The sequence below is a fragment of the Triplophysa rosa genome, linkage group LG4 (assembly GCF_024868665.1).
Source record: "Triplophysa rosa linkage group LG4, Trosa_1v2, whole genome shotgun sequence".
In the NCBI taxonomy this organism is placed as follows: Eukaryota; Metazoa; Chordata; class Actinopteri; order Cypriniformes; family Nemacheilidae; genus Triplophysa; species Triplophysa rosa.
Genome location: NC_079893.1, coordinates 19,978,030 through 19,984,583, shown reverse-complemented (window position 1 = coordinate 19,984,583; position 6,554 = coordinate 19,978,030). Strand labels below are relative to the sequence as shown.

The 6,554-nt window shown below is 44.8% G+C and overlaps 1 pseudogene; it reads right to left on the bottom strand.

The window, feature by feature from the left end:
• Positions 1 to 4,561: 4,561 nt before the first annotated feature.
• LOC130553024 (uncharacterized) lies at positions 4,562 to 5,951 on the bottom strand (annotated as a pseudogene).
• Between the last annotated feature and the right edge of the window lie 603 nt (positions 5,952 to 6,554).

Here is a 6,554-nt window from a genome sequence, read left to right as displayed (position 1 = left end):
GGGAGAGAGAAGCGCACGGCAGAATGAATATGGCGTAAACGCTGTTATGTGAAAATGTTTTCTCTTGCCTGGGCCCCAAGCGCGCATGGGCCCCTGGGCCTGTGCCCATAATGCCCATTGGATAATCCGGCCCTGAAGAATACCATGACAGTTGTACTCAGTAAACGTAATTTAATGTATAATACCTATATATGTGTGTACATAGTATGTAGATATGTGTCTGTATTTCATTGCTTTGTTTTTTCCTCTTTTTGTGTTGTACAGCTGCTTTGATACAACGCAATTTGTAAAAAGCGCAAATAAACATACATTTGACTTGACTTTTTTCTTGCTTCTCTGTAGACTATAAAATAAAATACGACTAAAATAACGAAGTCTATTCAAACAGAGTACAAGTACCTGCAACATTGACAAAGTAAATAAGTGAAAGGCTCTGGCCTCTCACAAGCTCAAGTGGTGTATGTTTGGAGACGTCACATTGCTAAGCAGCTTTTGCAGCAGCTCGATCGGGGTGCGAATCACGCTTTTGCCGAACGTGTTCTCCTTTTCCCATCACTCATCAGGTTGGAAAGGCATTTGTTTCAGTACAAGGACATGTTCAAAAGGTGTAAAACGCTTCACGTGTTTTTATGCAAGAGAGGAGAGATCGCCCTGCGTTTTTATAAAGTAAACAGCTGATTTTACATAACACGGGTTTATGTTTTCGAGGGAAATCCCTAACAACATATAAAATGTATAACTTTATTATATTTTACAGTTTTATTTAAGAAGTTGCGATTTAAGAAGTGATTTCCACTGAACAGCGGGAAGAATGCAGTCATCTTCGTCCATAGACATCATTAGACAAAATAATCTAAATGATTTTATTTGCATACACTCACAATACCAGCAAAAGTTAGTGCTTTTGTAAAACAAGAAAAATGATCTCCGTGACCTACCCGATCTCATTTATCAAAGGTACGATTTTCTGTTTATATTTGGCCTTGCCTATTATTTAGGCAATCGAAAGTGTATACTCGGCACATATTTCTATAGAACACTTGAAATGTCTACTTTCAAATAAAACAATTCAGATCCAAAATTGTATGTACATATTTAAGATGGCTATATGAGCAAACAAGTTCAGAATTTACCTTATTGTCAGAATTAGAACTCCATTGGACACAGCATGTCACGATCAGAGCGTGGTGGAAGAGAACCCAAGCGCAGGCAGGCAGTGAAGGGGTTAACAGAAAATATTTATTTACAAAAACACACAAAACAAAACCCACGAGGGGGTATAAAACAGGAACTAAACTAAGAAACAAACTTGAAATAAAAGACTTCCCACGAGGGGGCAAAATGAAAACAAGAACACTAAACTAAACTAAAGGACACGACCAAACGTCTTAAATCAAAAACACAACAGGGTAGACCACAAGACTCACGGAACAAGGACAAGGCTGGAAACAGGAACACTGGACAAGGCACGGAATCAAGACGACAGGCATGAACACAATACACGGTACATAAGAACAATCCACGAGCACAGGACAAAGAAACATGACATGAGGGTATATATAGGAACACAAACGAGGGATAACGACATGGGGCAGGTGTGGGTAATCAAACACTTAGGGAAAGATAACGAGGAAATGAGAGGAATGGGGTCAATGACAAGACACTGGAGAGAACGTATATTATAGTCAAACGGACAATAATACGTTTCTCTCCACACATAACCAAAGACTTTGTCATGGCTCTGCTACAGGACCAAGAAAAACCTGACTAAGGAAGCAGAGCCATGACACAGCATGGTGTTGCGTTTGTTATTTGTATCTTGTAGATTTTAGATTAAGAAATATTGTTGCAGTTAGAAAGAATAGGTTTAGGTTTTATCACACTTGATGAAAATGAAGTAATGTTTTATAATACAATTTTATTGAAATATAAGCTGAATAAATACGAAATACGAAAAAGTGTCGTGTTCCCCGTCTGATTTTGTTGTCTTTTTGTCAGTGTGCTTATGTTGTTGTGTCGAGCACAGCGTTTTGTTTTGACAGCTCGCTATGTGCTCCATTTGTTGGCTACAATTGCTTCAGGTTTGTGCATTTTAATTCACAGAAATCCTACAAAATTTGTCGTCTCCCGAAAACCGTGTCATTTTTTGTCACATCCATAACACATTTTTTAAATTATTTTAAAAAAATAAAAACTTGTGCATAGAATGATATTTTTCTGATGTTTAAACTCTATTAACAAGTGTTTACCGAAATAGGGTTCGGTAAAATGGTAACAAATACATTCTCTGAGCATTTTAATGTCACATCCATCAAGGAGTGAGATGTGCTGACATATAGGCTACAAGAGATAGGAATAGGTTATGACATTATCTGTGGGGAAAAAATATATATATACTTTTGAGCCTAAATGTTCTTGTACTTCATTTGAAGCATTGGCTAGAGGGCCACAGTTCAAAAGGATTGTGGGCAGGGTCTGAACACTGTGATGGCTTTTCCTGCTATTTTCAAGGACTACAAGGATGGGCAGGGGAGCAGCTGAGACAAACCAGACCGTTACTGAAGTGCACAGAACAACCCCTTGCAAGTCTCTAACTCCAGGTCCTGTGAGATGGTGGGACTTTCCTGATTTCACCAAGTGAGAGATGTTGACCATGTGACAACATTTCAATCAACCAATCAGATTTGAGGGATTAGTTACACTTCATGTTAAGATTAAGCTAGCCAAGGCTTTGTGCCTCTGCACCCTTATTATTCATTTATCATTTCCATCTGATTTAAGGGATATGGTTACGGTTAAAGTTTGGAGTGGGTGTAGATGTTGCCATAACAACATCTCTACTTGGCAAAATCTGTTCAAGTGAGATGGTGGAACCCAGTGACCTGAAGGACTCCACAGCAAAACAATTACAAAATACTGTGTGTTTTGGGTCATATTCGAATTTAAATTGAACCTTTTAAAAGGGACAAGATATGAGCTGTCTCTTCTTCTCACTGGAAGCTGCTCTCTCTGCTCTCTCTGGCTCTTATCCTCTGGGCTGTTCTCCTTGAGCTCTGCTCTTGAGTTCTGCCCGTACTTCATTCTCTTCCTTTTTACTTGAGCTTTGGGGTTCAGGCGACTAGGCCATGCTTCCAGGCTCTCCTCTTTCTTCTTCTAGACTTTATTTGCACTTACATCCAATTTTTCACATTTAATTGATTTAAATGATATTAAATGATTCATTGGTTAATTTTAATATGAAATTACAATTATTTTATCTGTTAAACTAAAAAATTCATAAAACCACTATCCGAATCTGTGAGCGGTAGGCAACCCCCTTGGCCTACTGTATTTATATATATAAATATATACATAGGCCTACAGTAGCATATATTTGCACCTCAGTATTGTAGTACATTCACTAGTTCACCTATGCAGATAATATTGATGGTAGCAGGAGTAGCGAGTGTATGCTTGTTTGGCGTACTGTCCGGGGGAGCGGGCCTTGAGCTCGCCGGTTCCTGTCGAACCCGGATCACTCCCCCTCGATGAATAGTTCACTGGGTCTGATAGGGTCGAAGTCATGATAATGATGCGGATCAGCTGCGATTGCTGATGCGGATCAGCTGTGATTGCTGATGCACATCAGCTGATTGCTGATGCGCATCAGCCGGGCTTGATTATATGCTCCGGCTCCTCCCGAACTTTGTTAATAAAACATAATTTCACTAGTTCGCCTATGCAGATAATATTGATGGTAGCAGGAGTAGCGAGGGTATGCTTGTTTGGCGTGCTGTCCGGGGGGGGGGCGGGCCTCGAGCTCGCCGGTTCCTGTCGAACCCGGATCACTCCCCCTCGATGAGGGGAGTGCGCTAAGCTCGGAACCGGCCCGAACCCTGTGTACTCCCAAAAAGGCGCATGATGCCGGACAGCAGCCGGGTAACGCATTCCCCCCAAAAGGCACAGGGCTTGAGGCTACCGATGTGGCATGGGAATGGGAGTGGGTGTAGGATGTAGCGTAGGCTAGGGACAGAGTGCGGACTTAGGACAGAGTGCGGGCTTGGGACAGAGTGCGGGCTTGGGACAGAGTGCGGGCTTGGGACAGAGTGCGGGCTTGGGACAGAGTGCGGGCATGGGCTTTGGACAGGACTTTGGACAGGGCTTGGGACAGGGCTTGTGTCTGCAGTGGCAGAGCGTGGGCTTGAGTCTGCAGCGGCAGAGCGTGGGCTTGTGTCTGCAGCGGCAGAGCGTGGGCTTATGTCTGCAGCGGCAGAGCTTAGGCTTGTGTCTGCAGCGGCAGAGCGTGGGCTTGTGACAGAGCTTGGGCTGGGACAGAGCGTGGGCTTGGGACAGAGTACGGGCTTTTGAAAGAGTAGGGTTTGGGACAGATTACGGGCTTGGGACAGAGTGTAGGCTGGTGTCTGCTGTCACAGAGCGTGGGCTTTGGGAAGGTGTCTGCTGCGGCAGAGCATGAGCTTTGGAAGTGACTACTGTGTCAGAGCGTGGGCTGGTGAAATATTGGTGCTGATTTTTGGGTGATGAGGATGAGAGAGGCCTCTAGCAGTGTTTTTAAGAGGGTGGTTTACTCGAAGATCAGCTCCGAATATTGAGGGACCGGCGTTGGCATGGGGTCCTCCTCCGGCGCCAACAGCCTAAACTTTTGGAAGGAAAATCGAGAGAGAGCGTCTGCTATCTGGTTTTTTGACCCGGGTATGTGTTTGGCTGTCAAAATGAACTGATCGCAAGCCGATATCCATGTGAGGCGTCTGAGGAGAGGCATTAAGGCGGGTGAATGAGAGCGACCTTTATTGATGCAGTGCACCGTTGCTTCGTTGTCGCAATGAATTATGATGCTGGAGGCGGACCATTCTTTGCCCCACAGGTAAGCCGCTACGACTATTGGGTAAAGCTCGAATAATGCAGAGGATGCGAGAGACTGTGGTAATACTGTGTGCTGGGCAGGCCAGGTGGAGGTGAACCAGCGTTCTTGGTAAAAGCCGCCGAAACCGACGGAGGGGGTGGTGTCGGTAAATAGGTGGATATTGTCGGGGTGGGAGATCATGTCATTGTAGAAAAAGGATATTCCGTTCCATTGCTTAAGGAATTGTATCCATAGGCTCAGCTTGTCGTGGCACGAGCTGGTTAGGTGTATTGTGTCCTCTAGAGCATGAACTGAAGATGCGAGGGAGAGGAGGTGCGAAACGAAAGGGCGGCCTTGCAGAATGATGCGCATCACGAAATTTAAGTGGCCGAGAATGGACAACAAGTCGTGTTTAGAACAGCGAGGGGTGTCTATCAGGGAGGAAGCAATCAAAATCATCCTATCGATTTTTTCCTTGGGTAAGGAAGCTTGGAAGTGAATCTAAATTAATGCCTAAAAACTCAACAGAAGTGCTAGGTCCTAAAGTTTTCTCTCGAGCGAGAGGAACGCCAAGTTTTCCGAATACTTCTTGGACTTTCGAAAGATGCGCGGCTGGAATGGAGTCGGGAGGTGAGATTATTAAAAAATCGTCTAGTAAATGGATAAGGTAAGGAATTGCGTAGTTGTTTGAGAGAATCCAACAGATTGTCTCAGACAACAAGTCGAATATTTTTGGGCTGCTTCTGCATCCGAATGTGAGGCGGACGGAAAAAAAGAATGTCTTACGCCAACAGATGCAGAATAGATGCCAAAAGTCTGGGTGTTTCGGCATGACCTTAAATGCGGAGGTGATGTCTACTTTGTCTAACCAGGCACCGCGTCCGGAATTTTTTATTAGGGTGATGGCTTGATCGACGTCGTGATAATGAAGAGAAAATTCTTAGAGCGGAATTAGACTGTTGATGCTTGGGAAAGGAGAGCCATGTGGGTACGAGAGATCAAATTTGAGGCGCTTTTTTCCCAAGAATTTTCGCGTGGCTACACCAATGGGGCTAATGCGAAAAACGGTGAATGGGGGGGGCGGAGAACGAGCCGATAATAAATTTGTCATCGATCTCTTTTTCGATGAGGCAATCGACTGTCTCGGGCTCCGCAAGCGCAGACTGGAGATTAGGGCAGATTAAACTGTGTGAGAGAGGGCTTGCGATGCCAGGATTGAAGCCTTTCGCGAGGCCGGTTAAAAGGTAGTCTGTAAGGTGAGTATTAGGGTGGTTGGATAATTCAAAAGCCAATGCAAAACATTCACGGGAGTCGAAAGGTAGGGTTTCGATTTTTTATTATCGTTCCTGTGCACAGGACAAACCAAGAGGGCGTGGGTGCCGCTGCAGTGGCTACAAACATGTAAATAGCGGCAGCGTTGACTAACACATTTTGCCTGCATTGAAACTCATGCAAGCTTCTTGTGCGTGGGAACTGGTGGTTCAAAGATGGTTGGGTTGGCTGGAAGATTTAGCAAGTGCGGAACATAAGCGGTAGATGCGGTGGGAGGTGGGACTGGGCTTGAGGGAGCGGGGGGGTTGACCATGGGGAAAGCGGCGGTGCTGTGGGTCACTGATCGACAAACTGCGCAGGTGATGTTATGGACTCCTAAGAAGACCCGGTTGTGGAGCTTAGTGTCCAGAGCCCCCCAGTAGGGGCTCTGGTTCCACTGAGC